At 53.7% G+C, this 16,212-nt stretch overlaps 1 protein-coding gene across 3 annotated transcripts in view; it reads right to left on the reverse strand.

Annotated features, from left to right (window-relative positions):
• LOC138248763 (uncharacterized) overlaps window positions 1–1,690 on the reverse strand; it is a 132,764-nt gene extending 131,074 nt beyond the window's left edge. For all 3 annotated transcript variants that reach the window (XM_069202660.1, XM_069202642.1, XM_069202650.1), the window contains exon 1: window positions 1,580–1,690. The gene's annotated coding sequence lies outside the window, so the exon portion shown is untranslated. The remainder of the gene's footprint in view (window positions 1–1,579) is intronic.
• Window positions 1,691–16,212: the final 14,522 nt, after the last annotated feature.

The following is a 16,212-nucleotide window of genomic DNA, read 5'->3' on the forward strand; positions in this document are numbered from 1 at the left end:
TCTTCCTCTGTTTACAATGTCTGTTTTCATGTTCCATCCCACTCCATTGGTACAAAACTTTGGAGCCATTGGTGGGTGACTTTGAAGCACAAATCATTTTATCAAATGCTGCTGTGGACCCTTCATTGTTGCTTGGCTAGCTCTGCTTTGGGACATGGAGCATGGAAGGGGATCATGGAAGGGAGCTCTTAGTAAACTTAATTATCAGACATTGACCGTCTGTGTCCTTCTCATTCTAAGATATTCACCCTCTGGTCCCCTAGATGTCGTTTCCCTGTGTCATCTACATTTGCTGGCTGCACTGTCCACAAGCAGCACATTATAGAGACTAAGGGGCATATTTATCAAAGATTTAAAGTTACCCTTGCGCCACGCAAGAGGAAGCAGGACGGATTAAAACCCAGAATGAGATTTACCAAGCCACCTTGCGAGACCCTGCATGGCTTGATAAATCTAGAGTAACGCAAGGCAGTGCAAGTTGCTGCCTTGTTACTCTGCCCAGGGAGGCATTCCATGGGTGGAGCTTGGGTGTTCCCACGTGTCCATGGATTTTGGCGCATTCCCAGATTTCAATACCAATGTACAATCTGTGCATGCCTAATGGATAATACCCGATAGGTGATATTAACCATATTAGCTCTAATTCATCCTCTGTGCTGCCAAGGTAGGTGCCACGTCCCAACTATGCACTCCTTGTAAATTCTGTGAATTGTACTGTCAGTGAGATCCCTCTGCTGCCAGCTCCTCTGCGCACTTCAAATAAAACCCAGATGGGGTTATTCAGAATATCATACAAATATCAAAAGGCTTTTTGTGGTTTTGTGTTAAAGTATTTGTCTTTATTCAATGAAATCTGTGACACATCCTGTTTAACATACAGCGTTTTCCAACCTCTGTTCATAAGTTCATTGACACTGTGTTGTGAGAACATATGATGGCACAACGAATGCTGGAACCACACATGCCTGAAAAATACGGTCAGAACAACGACCGCGTTGTTACCACGCATGCCTTTGCAATGATTTTTCGTTGTAAAAGCATGCCTAGTAAAGGCATGTGTAGGATTGGCATGCGTGGTTCTAGCAGGCGACCCCCCCCCCCCTCACCTGCCCTAAGGCATCCACCCCGTAATACTAAAACTACCCCGACCCCCTAACTCTAAAACAAAACTACCCTGAGTACCTCCCACCCACCCACCCTGAGCCCTAAACCCTTCCCCACCCGCCGTAACAACCTTAACATGTATTCCACTTATAGGGGCATGAATTGTGCTGGTGAATATTAGTTGGTTTGACATGCTTATGACCCAATAGTGTGGTTACTCAGAGAAATGCTCTTCGGAAGTAACTCAAAACGACTTTAAAAAAATTACTGATAACCATAAGCGCGAGTTAAAACAGCATGCTTGTATGACAACAGAATAATGCGCTATTCCAAAACCATATTGTGCATTCAATAATAAATGTGTATTCCACACGTGCATCATTCGATAAATCAATATCTTACACAAATGTGCTCCCCAAAAAACTACAACCAATTGCGTGGCTTCTCATGCCTGTAAACTTTCACCTGCGCTTACCTGAAAAAGAAAAAAATATTTCTCGCGGGCCAAAACACTATCGTACACCTACTATACGATACATGATGGTACATGGCGTTCGTATAATCATGGTGTTTGGGGATACGCAAATACCCGGAAATGCTTTCAAAAAGTGAACCAATCACGTGCTTTCAAAAAGTGAACCAATGAGATTAGTTGTGAAATTTAAAGAAACCTTGCTGAAATGCTGTGTTCATGCTTATGTAATCACGGCTATCTGAATGCGCGACTACCCGGAAGTGCTTTCGAAAAGGGGACCAATCGCGCTGGTGAAATTTAAAGAAACCATACCTTCCGTTCATACTTCGTTGCCCATCCTGTAAACCAATAACCCGTGTTATGTTACCCATGACGGGCAAAAAAGATTTTTTTGTTGTAACTCTAACAAAATCAACATGATACGAAATGCGTGAATTCTCAAAGATGCCTCCCCAAACTAACAAGTCAATCATATTCAGTGCATAACATTAAAAAACCAACCCTCCCATTCGTGCCATATTATCAATTTCCATATATGAATTGAAAAGCGCTAACGCATATACAATTTCTAGCCACTGACAGAAATGTCCCATACCAATAAAACAAAATCCCGTTTGTATCAGTGATAATTACGAAATCCAAATCCTGCATCTTGATTATTATAACAATCAATGATACAGGTACATTCACAATGAGATTTACCATTGATGGTAGATCCGGGGATGTGCAAAATGCTACGCCTGTCCTGGATATGCATAATGAGGATAAATATGTTTATTTCTCCTCGTTTTGTCCTCTTTCTACATGTGCTGCATTCTGCAGCGCGCATTGAAAGAAGAAAAAGTCTGAGAGGATAGTTTTTGTGCAGGAAGGTGCGCCTTCCTGCACAAAAACAATCCTACCTGCAACACAGGCACTTTTGCACCATGGTGCAAGGGTGCCTGCGTTGGTGCTAGGAAGCCAAAGGTAAGCCAGAGCAAGGAGAGCAGGAACCCACCATATCTTGATAGATAAGGTATGTTCCCGCCCTCTCTCGTTCATGCAGTGCAGCAAGGTGTCTTGCTGCACTGTGTTGTATGAAAAAATATAAATATGGCCTAAGATGGTATCCAGATCCATTCAACCCTCTGGTAAGTGCATACCTTCAATGTCCGAAAATGCTTGCCATATGTAAGTCTGAATGTATACTTTTCAAATATACCTACAGCACATTGAAATAATCTTTTGATTCCTTCATTACGCCCCTGCTCTGCCATCCTTAAAATCACAGGCAGGAGAGAAGAGAAGTAGAGAAGATGAGAAGAGAGTAACTGGTTCTAACCATGATTCTGTAACATCCAAAGTCGACCTACTCAGAGAGGAGTTAGATAAGGATCTCCATTGTGGTATTAGGCCGAAACCAAAGTAGACAAAAATTGTTTTTACTTACTGGGTGTCACAACAGCCAAAATTGCAATTAGAAGCAATCACAGCCAAACATTATTCTAACAGTCCAAGAGGTGTTAGCGTAAGCACTTCTACGATAATTGACCCATTTAAGTCTATAGTTTTAATTAGGTCTTTTTTATGCCATCCAACATCTTACAGTCCCCACTCTTGGACTATTGCAAAATTGATATACGTTCATTTTTATTTTATAGTATTCCTGATGTACCTAGTTATTTGCTTGTACCTTGTAATTAAATTATATGAAAAAAACTGAAAATAGTAAATGGATCAGACCAGGTCACAAGACAAACAAGCTGGTAAGAGATGGACAATGGCCTTGTTGACAAAGGTTACATTTAAGAGCAAGAGCATAATTCGCTAACACAAGACCAGGACACAAGTGAGTACCTCCGTTTTCTGCAGCATCATTCTGAATCCTTCTTGACGTTTGTTCTGCTAATCGCCAGAGTTGCCAACTTTGAAACTGGAGAACCAGGTTTGAGTCCTGGTGGCAACTTGAGGTCCAGTGATTCTGGGCAAATTACTTAAGCCCTTGTTATGAGTGTGGCAGTCCAAGGACCGCCAAACTCATGGTGACGGTCGGTCGGCTGCACTCCAGGTGGTCCAACCGGGACATTGCAACCTGCCTAAAGACTATCGTCCCTGCCAGGAACATGGTTCCCGATGTGGCGACGGCGGCCTGAGTTGTACTCAGCTAGGGTGGCGCTGAACTCAGCGCCACCTGGCTGATTACAACTCAGCTTTCCACCAGCCTTTCCATTGCGGGGACCGCACCATGGAATGGCTGGCAGAAACCCAGTGCCGGGGGCTACCCCTGCACTGCCCATGCACATGGCATGCGTAGTGCCGGGGCCCCCCTGTCCAGCACCCTCGGAATGTGCACTGTCTGCTTTCCAAGGGTGCTGGAGTGCTACGAAATTGGCCTCGGCTCGAATTTGGACGGTCTTATGTATTATTCTCACTCCAAGGTATCAAAAGCACAAAAAGTGTTAGACTTGGAAGGTATTAGATTTACTATTCCTACTATATTCTAAGAAAAAGTAGGGAAAGTTGTTGGATTTTGGTCAGGGTTAGATTTACTATGGTCACTTCAATGTGTGTAATAGTAGGGCAATGGTTGCACTGTGGAGGAGTCAGATTTACTATTTCTACTGCAATGTAAGCAACACAATGTGAGTCACAATGAAACACTACACATCTCTGTGGCTTCTGAAGGGTAACCTATGTAGGCCTGACTGGACCAACAGATTTACATTCTGTGAGATTGACTGACTGCTTACAGTCCCTACAGACAACTTCCATAGTACATACATCACTCTTACACATGCATGACAATGAAGGGGCTGGCATGATGGGTACAGAAAGTGTCTACCCTGTGCATGTGTGGACATGTGGCCTACCAAATGCAGACTCATGCCACTTTAAGGGGGTTTCTGTGGTGTGTACCCGTGCAACAGAACATTCCTTTGGACATATGTGTCTAACTACAGAGATGCCATCCAACATACAAAGGTATGCATTGTACAATTTCTGCTATTTAGCCAAGCTACTGAGTCACATGTCCCGGCCTCCCAGGAATCTATATACTGTTTGCACTGTGGGTCTGTCATTTGTGTAATGAGCCTGTACAGGACAAATATGTCTTCTGTAAGGTGACAACAGAGCTGTGGGAGTAAGGGACCTGTCATGAGTCAAAGACACACATTGACAATAATGCAAAATGCACATATGGACTAGTTCTGGGCTTTACCTCTATACCTGTTCCTAATCTAGTTAATGGACTGAGGCATTCAGGGCAAGTGCTGCAACCGGAGCCCCATATTGGCCACATGACAGGATCTGCTAGTGTACGGTGAGTGGGCACAGTGCCACAGTAGCATAGCCACAGGGACTCTCCCAAAGCCTAGACTATGTTCCATACTGAGGGATACATTTGATCGGCCCTGGTCTCTTCAGGCAGAGCATATAGAACCTACAAATCACTCACATTTCCATCACTTCCATGCATGGCAGTACATCACGTGGCCATTAGCAATGTGGCTTGTGGTTTGTGTTGTAATCTGAAGGGCAGAGTGAGTCATGATGTGCGTTCCAGACAAGTTTGTCAAAGGCCAGATGTGGGGTGAAAGATCTGTGGCACCATACACATTGCTTACAAGATCCTCAAATGACTCAGACAAGATGCCTGTCACTGTATATCAATAAAGTCTTGATGCCTAGTTATGTGCTCCAAACACAAGGAGGATCAGGACCCCCCAAAACATCACATGACACAGTTTGAATGAACATAACGTACTGGTCATCAATACCTGCACCATGTACATCCATTGATGCCACACAGACTGCAACAACAGGCACACAAGAGGTCTAACTGGCACACAGGGGCACATTGTAGCCTGTGAGGAGGGAAAGGATGGTCTTGAACAGAGTAAATTGTGCACATGAGGTACTTACCTGCCCCTCTGGCGAGCCATAGAGCTGTCCATAATGGGGAAGGACCTTATTCACAAGCCTCTCCAGCTCCTCTGGAGAGAAGGCAAGGGCTTGTTAGAAACGGGGTCTCTAGTTGGCAGTCAGTTTGAACCCTGTCCAAGTATGCACCCTCACTCTAGTCAGGATAAGGGAGATACCCACTCAGATAACTCCTGCTCACCCCCTTGGTAGCTTGGCATGAGCAGTCAGGCTTATCTGAGGTTTGCACATAACACATAGTAATACAGTGAAAACACTACAAAAGGACACCCCACCAGTTTTAGAAAAATAGCCAATATTTATCTATATAAAACAAGGCCAAAACAATCGAAATCTGACATACAGTGCTAAAGATATGAATTTTCCTATATTTAATATAAAAATACAGTTCCTTGAAGTCGATAGCTCCACCTAGGGCTATCACGGCGTTGTGTTCGACAGCTGAAACGCTGTCATCGGTAGGCCCAAGTCAAGGTGCCCAGGCTGCGGTGTGAGCAAGGCGATGCTGGAGTGCAGAGCCCACAGGTCAGGGTGCAAGCAGTGGCTCAGTGGCAACGTAAGATGGCAGCATCAGTGGCAGTGTCAGATGGCGGCGTCGGTGAGACCAGGGTTGCGGTGCGAAGCGGGACAGTGCAACTCCGTGCGGCGTCGGCAGGTCATGGTGAAGGGCAGCAGCATCATTGACGGTGTTGTGGTGGTTTTTCTTCTTGAACAGCGCAAAACACACAGTTCCCAGTGCTGTAGGCAGATGAAACTGAAGTCTTTGATATCCCTGAGACTTCCAACAGGAGCCAAGCTCTACTCCAAGCCCTTGGAGAACGTTTCCAAGCAGGATACACAGCAAAGTTCACCCTTTGCTCTCTTTTAAGGTAGAAGCAGCAACAGCAGGCTAATCTAGCAAAGCAACACAGCAAAGGGACAATACTCCTCCTCCATCTCTTTAGCTCTTCTCCTTGGCAGAGGTTCCCCCCGATTCCAGAAATATTCTAAACGTCTAGGGTTTTGGGTCCACTACTTAAACCTCTTTCTGCCTTTGAAATTGGCAAAATTCAAAGGGAAGTCTCTTGTTTGAAAGATCCTACCTTTCCAAGGCCACGCTCCAAGCACACACCAGGGGGTTGAATACTGCATTGTGTGAGGGCAGGCACAGTCCTTTCAGTTGTAAGTGACCACTCCTCCTTCCACTCTAGCTCAGATGGCTCATCTGGATGTGCAGGCTACACCCCAGCTCTCTTTGTGTCACTGTCTAGAGGAGAGGTGTAAACAGCCTGTTAAAAATGGGGTCTTTGGTTGGCAGTCAGGTTACCCTCTGTCCAAGCAAGGACCCTCACTCTAGTCAGGGTAAGTCACACACAATCCAAATTATCCTGTGCCCACCCTCTAGTAGCTTGGCACTGAGCAGTCAGGCTTAACTTAGAAGGCAATGTGTAAAGTATTTGTGCAATAAATCATACAATAACACCACATAGCACCACATAATACACCACACAGTGTTTAGAAAAATATATAATATTTATCTGGATAAATGCAGGTCGAAACGATCAAAGATGCAATAATTAAATGTTGAGATATCACTGAAAAGTGATATAAAGGTGGTCATTCTGACCTCGGCGGTAAAAGGCGCCTACCGCCGGTCAGAAATCCTCCATAATCCCGCCGCGGTCGCGGAAACCCGCCACGGTCATTCTGACCCGCAGAAGGGAAACCTCCGAAAATCCGACCGCCACAACAGACCGCCAGACCAGCGGTCGGCGGAAAGGTGGAGGTGACCAAACCTCCACCGCCACGCCAACAGAAATACGCCCATGCCATTACGACCCACGAATCCACGCGGCGGTCTTTCAAACGCGGTATTCCATTGGCGGGACACACCGGCGCGGTCAGAATACACACAAACGAACAAAACTCACCCACATTGGACGATTTGAATCCCACACACCTGATACACATACACACACCACTCCCACACACACAATACAATATAAAACACCCACCCACATCACCCACAAACCCCTACGCTTACAAATTCGTAAAGAAGGCAAGAGCGAGACACCAGCATCCAAAACATAACAGCCACAGCCACTCAACACCATCACCCACACACTATCCACACACAAAACAACACACACCACCACACTCAACTCACTTAAATACACATACTCCACCCCACACATCATACACACCACCCCATGGCACCCCAAAGACAACCCCGCTTCACAGACGAAGAACTCAGGGTTATGGTGGAGGAAATCGTTCGTGTAGAGCCCCAGCTGTTCGGCACACAGATACAATACACCAGCATTGCCCGGAGGACGGAGCTATGGCAGAGGATTGTCGACAGGGTGAACGCAGTGGGACAGCACCCCAGAAATCGGGAAGACATCAGGAAGCGATGGAACGACCTACGGGGGAAGGTGCGTTCCATGGTATCCAGGCACAACATCGCCGTGCAGAAGACTGGCGGAGGACCCCCACCTCAACCCCCACAATTCACATCATGGGAGGAGGAAGTCTTGAACATCCTGCATCCTGACGGCCTCGCAGGAGTCGGCGGAGGAATGGATACTGGTAAGTTGAAGCTTCAATACTGCTTCCCCCCCACCTGCATGCCAAATCAGACCCCAACCCTCACCCCCATCCTCGAACCCCACCCTCACCCCCACCCTCACCCCCACCCTCACCCCCACCACCATCCTCACCCCCACCACCATCCTCACCCCCACCCCCACCACACCTATTCCCCGCCAATGTCTCACCATCACAACCCACACATCCCAAAACCTAGGCCTGCATGCGTCCACTAAGCATGGACACCCATCACCAAAGCATGCCCAATGCATATACACATCCCCCCCACAAGCCACCCTCACCAAAGCCCCCACACACGAATGCCAGCACTTGGGGACACGGGAACCCACAGATACACCCATATGCCACACATTGAAACTATAACCATACCTCTATACCCCTGCAGGACCCGACCGTCAACACACCGCGGCGGAGGGGCCAGAATTATCCACACCCCCCACCCAAGAGGCCGTCAGCGATGACAGCAGCTCTGTCGATCTGGACACCGATGACCAGCCCGGACCATCGGGGACCTCTGGACAGTCGGTTCCCCTCACACAGGCACAGGCCACTATAGACCCTAACCCCTCTGGGAACACCAGCACAGCTCCCACCCAGCGGGCCCATGCCTCTGTCTCCAGGGCACGTCAATCTGCGGTGTGTCTACCACTACAGGGCACCCAGGATAACCCACCACCCCAACAACAACAGGGACCTGGGGGCAGTGGTAGTGGGCACACCGGCCAGGGGGCAGAGGCCCAGGGAAACAGGGCAACTCGGCGGGCAGCTGTGCGACAGGGGGGGGAGGAGAGGCCCAGGGAACCCACTCTCCACGAGGTCCTCACCACCATCATGGGAGCATACAACCGCTCCCAGGAGACGATGGCGACGGTACTGGCCCGGTTCCAGGAGATCCAGGTGCTGCAGGAGGAACACTATCGGGGGTACAGGGAGGACATCCGAGCCATCAACACCACCCTGGTTACCATGGTAGGGCTGCTGCAGGACCTCGTAAACAGCAGGGCGGACACTGAACAACACCCAAGGGCCCCTGCCACTAGCCTGGACCAAGAACAGCCATCCACCTCCGCCGGCGCTAGTGGACAGGAGGCCCCCGCACAGCAGCAGCCCACCAGACCCCCACCTCCTGCAGGAGAAGAACCACCCCGCAAGAGGGCCCTGAGATCTCGCAAGACAGAGTAGGATGTCAAGACCCCCGCCAGCAATGGATACCACCTGATGTCATCCCACTGTACCACATTGTCACCCTGTCCATCCTCGAACTGCCCATGCTCCATCTCTCCACAGGCCTCTGGACAATGCACCTGTGTGACTGTTACTCTGGACTCTGCCATGGACATTCCTTCACCATAGCCCCCACCCACTTGAAACCACCCATCCCATTTTGAGCACTTCAATAAACACCGATTTTGCACCAAAATATCAGGAGTCTGGCTGTGATTTCAATAGATTGTAATTGACATGACAGTGCAAATATGTCCTTGTACATGGTGAAGTCAACAAACAGCTGCCACAAAGCTGTAGTCCATGGGGAAACGAAGCACAGGACTCGTAGTGGGGACCCCAGATCTGAAATAGGGAGGGAAAAGCCAAAACTCAGTCATCATACACTGGGGAAAATAGACAGGCAGCAGAGATGCTGCAGAGTAGTTAACATTTACTAAATTATCTTTGAAATGTTACCTGTGTCCTATTGGAAGTACTGTTCAATGATTCTGTCCCTGTTGTCTGTTTCAGCCCCGTCGTCTTCCTCCTCGTCACTCTCCTCAGGTTCCACCGCTGCCACAACACCACCGTCTCGACCATCCTCCTGAAGGAAAGGCACCTGGCGGCGCTTAGCCAGGTTGTGAAGCATGCAGCAGGCCACGATGATGTGACACACCTTCTTAGGTGAGTACATTAGGGATCCACCGGTCATATGCAGGCAGCGAAACCTGGCCTTTAGGAGGCCAAAGGTGCGTTCGATCACCCTCCTAGTACGCCCATGGGCCTCATTGTACCGTTCCTCTGCCCTGGTCCGGGGATTCCTCACTGGGGTCAGTAGCCACGACAGGTTGGGGTACCCAGAGTCCCCCACTAGCCATACACGGTGTCTCTGTAGCTGTTCCATCACGTAAGGGATGCTGCTATTCCTCAGGATGTAGGCGTCATGAACTGACCCTGGGAATTTGGCATTTACATGCGAGATGTACTGGTCAGCCAAACACACCACCTGGATGTTCATTGAATGGTAACTTTTTCTGTTCCTGTACACCTGCTCCCTGTCTCTTGGGGGAACCAAAGCCACATGGGTCCCATCAATGGCACCAATTACGTTGGGAATATGTCCAAGGGCGTAGAAATCACCCTTCACTGTAGCCAATTCGCCCACCTCAGGGAAAATGATGTAGTTCCTCACGGATTTCATCAGGGCAGACAACACTCTGGATAACACCTTTGAAAACATGGGCTGAGACATCCCGGAAGCAATTCCCACGGTTGTCTGAAATGACCCACTTGCCAAGAAATGGAGTACTGACATGACCTGCACCAGAGGGGGAATCCCTGTGGGTTGGCGGATGGGGGACATCAGGTCGGGCTCCAGCCGGGCACACAGTTCATGGATAGTGGCACGGTTAAGACGGTAGGTCAGGATAATGTGGCGTTCTTCCATTGTCGACAGGTCCACCAGCGGTCGGTACACGGGAGGATTCATCCATCTCCTCGCCCAACCCAGCGGACGGTGCCTAGGAAGGACAACATGGAGCACACAGTCAAGCAACCCACAGGTACGTACTCACAGCTAGCACAGTATACGATTCTCTATGCAGTGAATGGCGTGTCTGAGTGGCTACGCAAGGCCTAGGCCTGTGTGACGCAGTTGAAATTGAGCCATGTGGGCCCTGGAAATGGCGGCTGCCTGACCTGTGAAGTGTGACAATGGGATGTGAGGTCAATGCGCTGGCGTGGCACACCGCGGCGGGCGGCGGGCGAAGACCGCGGCGCGAAGCCGCATTGGTTAACATTGAAGCCTATGGGTTTCAGGAGCCAATGGCGAAGGGCGCCGGCGGTGGCGGGACGCACCGCCGCGGTACGCACCGCCGCGGACGTGACCGCCATTTTCTATCTACTTATCCACTTGCGACTTGAACTTTCACAGGAGAGGACCTATACTGCAAGTGTTGCTGTGACCTCGGTCTGGAAGGGACAATGGCTGCTGCGACTGGGGAAAGGGCCCCTGCCTTCACTGGAGAGGAGTTGGAGAAACTTGTGGATGGGGTCCTCCCCCAGTATGCGCTACTCTACGGTCCTCCAGACCAACAAGTGAGTTTAATTCAATCTGGATTTGGGGCCACTGGCTGGCTTGGGGGCCTGGCGGGGATGGGGGGCATGTTGGGGCTGGCGGGGGGCCTGGCGGGGGGCCTGGCGGGGATGGGGGGCATGTTGGGGCTGGCGGGGGGCCTGGCGGGGGGCCTGGCGGGGATGGGGGGCATGTTGGGCCTGGCGGGGGGCCTGGTGGGGATGGGGGGCATGTTGGGGCTGGCGGGGGGCCTGGCGGGGGGCCTGGCGGGGATGGGGGGCATGTTGGGGCTGGCGGGGGGCCTGGCGGGGGGCCTGGCGGGGATGGGGGCATGTTGGGCATGGCGGGGGGCCTGGCGGGGGGCCTGGCGGGGATGGGGGGCGTTGGGCCTGGCGGGGGGTCTGGCGGGGATGGGGGGCATGTTGGGGCTGGCGGGGGGCCTGGCGGGGGGCCTGGCGGGGATGGGGGGCATGTTGGGGCTGGCGGGGGGCCTGGCGGGGGGCCTGGCGGGGATGGGGGGCATGTTGGGCCTGGCGGGGGGCCTGGCGGGGATGGGGGGCATGTTGGGGCTGGCGGGGGGCCTGGCGGGGGGCCTGGCGGGGATGGGGGGCATGTTGGGGCTGGCGGGGGGCCTGGCGGGGGGCCTGGCGGGGATGGGGGGCATGTTGGGCATGGCGGGGGGCCTGGCGGGGGGCCTGGCGGGGATGGGGGGCGTTGGGCCTGGCGGGGGGTCTGGCGGGGATGGGGGGCATGTTGGGGCTGGCGGGGGGCCTGGCGGGGGGCCTGGCGGGGATGGGGGGCGTTGGGCCACTGGAAAGGAAAATGCTGAGTAACTTGAACGTGGTATTTCTCCCTCCCTGTACGTGTCACATAGGTCCGCGCCCATGAGAAGATCGGGATTTGGCGTGCCATCGCCAAGGAAGTCCGGGCCCTGGGGGTCCACCATCGACGGGGCACCCACTGCCGCAAGAGGTGGGAGGACATCCGCCGCGGGACCAAGAAGACCGCCGAGTCTCTGCTGGGGATGGCCTCCCAACGTAGGCGGGGTGCCTGCCGTCAACTGAGCCCCCTGATGTTCCGGATCCTGGCGGTGGCCTACCCTGATTTGGATGAGCGCGTGAGGGCAGCACAGCAGACACAAGGGGGTGAGTCCAAGCATTATCTACTCTGTTGTCGCGCAGTGGAGGTGTCTGGGTGGGGGAGGAGGGCTGTGGGTCCCCCTAGGCCAGGGCGATATCTGTAGGCTGGGCACCCCCGTAAGCCCCTGTGTCCCCAGCCACCCCCCTCAGTAGTTTGTCAGTACAGCCATCCCTGGGCCGTGTCATCCATGGGTGCAGTTGTCAACTCTAGGCGTGTAGGGCATGTTCCACGGAATGCGTAGCGGACCCCAAGTGCGCAACTTAGTGCAGGGGGCATCTGTGTCTGTCATGTCCGCTAACTGTACCGGAGATCCATGTACTCAATATCCCTTTATTTCTCTCTCTCCCCCCCCTTTTTGTTTGTCTTTCTGTGCTTGTGTGCATCAGCATCATCAGGCGGAGGAGAAGTGGCATCGGGGCAGGAGGGAGCTGCATTTCACATGGCCCAGGAGGGCCATGCCACAGAGTCAGACTGGACCAGTGAGACGGAGGGCGAGGGGAGCTCCACGACGGGGACGACTGGAGCCTGCAGCGACACGGACACGTCCTCGGAAGGGGGCTCCCTTGCGGGGGTGGCACCATCCGTGCCCCCCACCATTACAGGTACAGCCGCCACCCAGCGCACCATCTCCGCCCTCCCAGCAGCCCCTCCGCGTTCGCCCCGTGCCCGCTCTGCCAGGAAGCCGGGCATCTCCTTCGCCCCAGGCACCTCAGGCCCTGCCCCTGTTACCCCCGCTGCCCTCAGTGAGGAGGTCATTGACCTCCTCCGAACGCTCATTGTTGGGCAGACTACCCTTTTGAATGCCATCCAGGGGGTGGAGAGGGAGGTTCATCGCAGCAATGCGTACCTGGAGGGCATTCATTCGGGTCAGGCTGCCCATCAGCGATCGTTCCAGGCTCTGGCCTCAGCACTGACGGCAGCCATTGTCCCTGTCTCCTGCCTGCCTCTACTAACTCCCTCCTCCCAGTCTCCTGTTCCTCTGCCTGTCCCACCCACACCATCAGACCAGCCTGCACACACCTCAACACCCAAGAGAAGCTCATCCAAACATAAGCACCACAGATCACGCAGACATTCACACACGCAACATTCCGATGCAGACATGCCAACAGTCACTACCACCTCTGTGACCCCCACCTCCTCGTCTCCCTCCTCCCTCCCTGTGACGTCTACACTCACACCTCCATTCACCTCACCATCAGCCAGTGTTTCCATCACCAGCACACCCTCCACTCCAGTCCGCACACGTGCAGTCACCACCCCCACTGCCATTTACACGTCCCCTGTGTCCTCTCCCACTGTGTCTGTCACCCCCTCTTCCACACCACACAAACGCAGCCACCCACCCACCCAACAGCCATCCACCTCACGACAGCCTATCCCTCCTGCACCTGCACCCAAAGACAGCAAACGTGACTCACCTACAACCACATCCTCTCCCTCCACTCCCATTCCCACTGTACCTACCACTCTCCATTGTCCCAAGAAGCTCTTCCTCGCCACTACTAACTTCTTTCCTGACCCTGAGCCCCCCCCTCCTTCTCGTCGGGGTAAGAAGAGCACCTCAGCCACCACCAGCCCTGCAGCCCCCTTGACAAGGGTGCAGGGGTATTGGAGCCCGCCAGCCCGCATGTCTGGATCTTCGCCCAGCAGCAAGGGGACAGCCAGCCCACCCCCTGGGAAGAGGAGCAGAAGGCGGAAGGGGCGCCGCAGGAGCCCGCCTTCTACATCCCCCCCGGACACCACCCAGAGACAGTCACCAGCCACAGCTCCAAAGGGAGGAAAGGGCCACAGGCCGACGACTAAGGAGGGCAAGGGCAGCAAGTTGGAGAGGTCAGGCAGCAGGCCTGCTGCCCAGGAGGAGCCCACAACCCCCATAGCCGCTGCCCCGGGAGGAACCGGCACAGCTGCCCCGGGAGAGCCCACCAGCCCCATAGCCGCTGCCCAGGGAGGACCCAGCCCAGCTGGCCAGGAGGGCCCCACCACCCACAGCCCAGGTGGGCAGTGAAGGAGCACCATCCCCGCTGCCCAGGAGGGCACCACCAGGCATTTAGCAGTTGGCCATAGACCGTCCGCCGTCTCAAGAACCGCTGAACTGGGCCCTTCAAGGCAAGAACCGCTGAACTGGGCCCCGCCGTCTCAAGAACCGCTGAACTGGGCCCTTCAAGGCAAGAACCGCTGAACTGGGCCCTTCAAGGCAAGAACCGCTGAACTGGGCCCCGCCGTCTCAAGAACCGCTGAACTGGGCCCTTCAAGGCAAGAACCGCTGAACTGGGCCCTTCAAGGCAAGAACCGCTGAACTGGGCCCCGCCGTCTCAAGAACCGCTGAACTGGGCCCTTCAAGGCAAGAACCGCTGAACTGGGCCCCGCCGTCTCAAGAACCGCTGAACTGGGCCCTTCAGGGCAAGAACCGCTGAACTGGGCCCTTCAAGGCAAGAACCGCTGAACTGGGCCCCGCCGTCTCAAGAACCGCTGAACTGGGCCCTTCAAGGCAAGAACCGCTGAACTGGGCCCCGCCGTCTCAAGAACCGCTGAACTGGGCCCCGCCGTCTCAAGAACCGCTGAACTGGGCCCTTCAGGGCAAGAACCGCTGAACTGGGCCCTTCAAGGCAAGAACCGCTGAACTGGGCCCCGCCGTCTCAAGAACCGCTGAACTGGGCCCTTCAAGGCAAGAACCGCTGAACTGGGCCCCGCCGTCTCAAGAACCGCTGAACTGGGCCCCGCCGTCTCAAGAACCGCTGAACTGGGCCCTTCAGGGCAAGAACCGCTGAACTGGGCCCTTCAAGGCAAGAACCGCTGAACTGGGCCCCGCCGTCTCAAGAACCGCTGAACTGGGCCCTTCAAGGCAAGAACCGCTGAACTGGGCCCTTCAAGGCAAGAACCGCTGAACTGGGCCCCGCCGTCTCAAGAACCGCTGAACTGGGCCCTTCAAGGCAAGAACCGCTGAACTGGGCCCCGCCGTCTCAAGAACCGCTGAACTGGGCCCTTCAAGGCAAGAACCGCTGAACTGGGCCCTTCAAGGCAAGAACCGCTGAACTGGGCCCCGCCGTCTCAAGAACAGCTGAACTGGGCCCCGCCGTCTCAAGAACCGCTGAACTGGGCCCTTCAGGGCAAGAACCGCTGAACTGGGCCCTTCAAGGCAAGAACCGCTGAACTGGGCCCCGCCGTCTCAAGAACCGCTGAACTGGGCCCTTCAGGGCAAGAACCGCTTGCCCTTTGGCAGACGTGGCAGGGCAGGATCTATCTCGGGCAGGGCTGCAGGATGTCCTCTGGCCAACTTGCCTCCTCCAGTGGCAGTGGGGTCTGTTATGGACTGTATGGACTGTGGCTTTGCTCTCCCCAGGATGGCCCAGTGGGCAGGCCACCCACTGTATGGACTGTATGGACTGTGGCTTTGCTCTCCCCAGGATGGCCCAGTGGGCAGGCCACCCACTGTATGGACTGTATGGACTGTGGCTTTGCTCTCCCCAGGATGGCCCAGTGGGCAGGCCACCCACTGTATGGACTGTATGGACTGTGGCTTTGCTCTCCCCAGGATGGCCCAGTGGGCAGGCCACCCACTGTATGGACTGTATGGACTGTGGCTTTGCTCTCCCCAGGATGGCCCAGTGGGCAGGCCACCCACTGTATGGACTGTATGGACTGTGGCTTTGCTCTCCCCAGGATGGCCCAGTGGGCAGGCCACCCACTGTATGGACTGTAT

This window comes from Pleurodeles waltl, chromosome 1_2 (genome assembly GCF_031143425.1).
Source record: "Pleurodeles waltl isolate 20211129_DDA chromosome 1_2, aPleWal1.hap1.20221129, whole genome shotgun sequence".
Classification (NCBI taxonomy): domain Eukaryota; kingdom Metazoa; phylum Chordata; class Amphibia; order Caudata; family Salamandridae; genus Pleurodeles; species Pleurodeles waltl.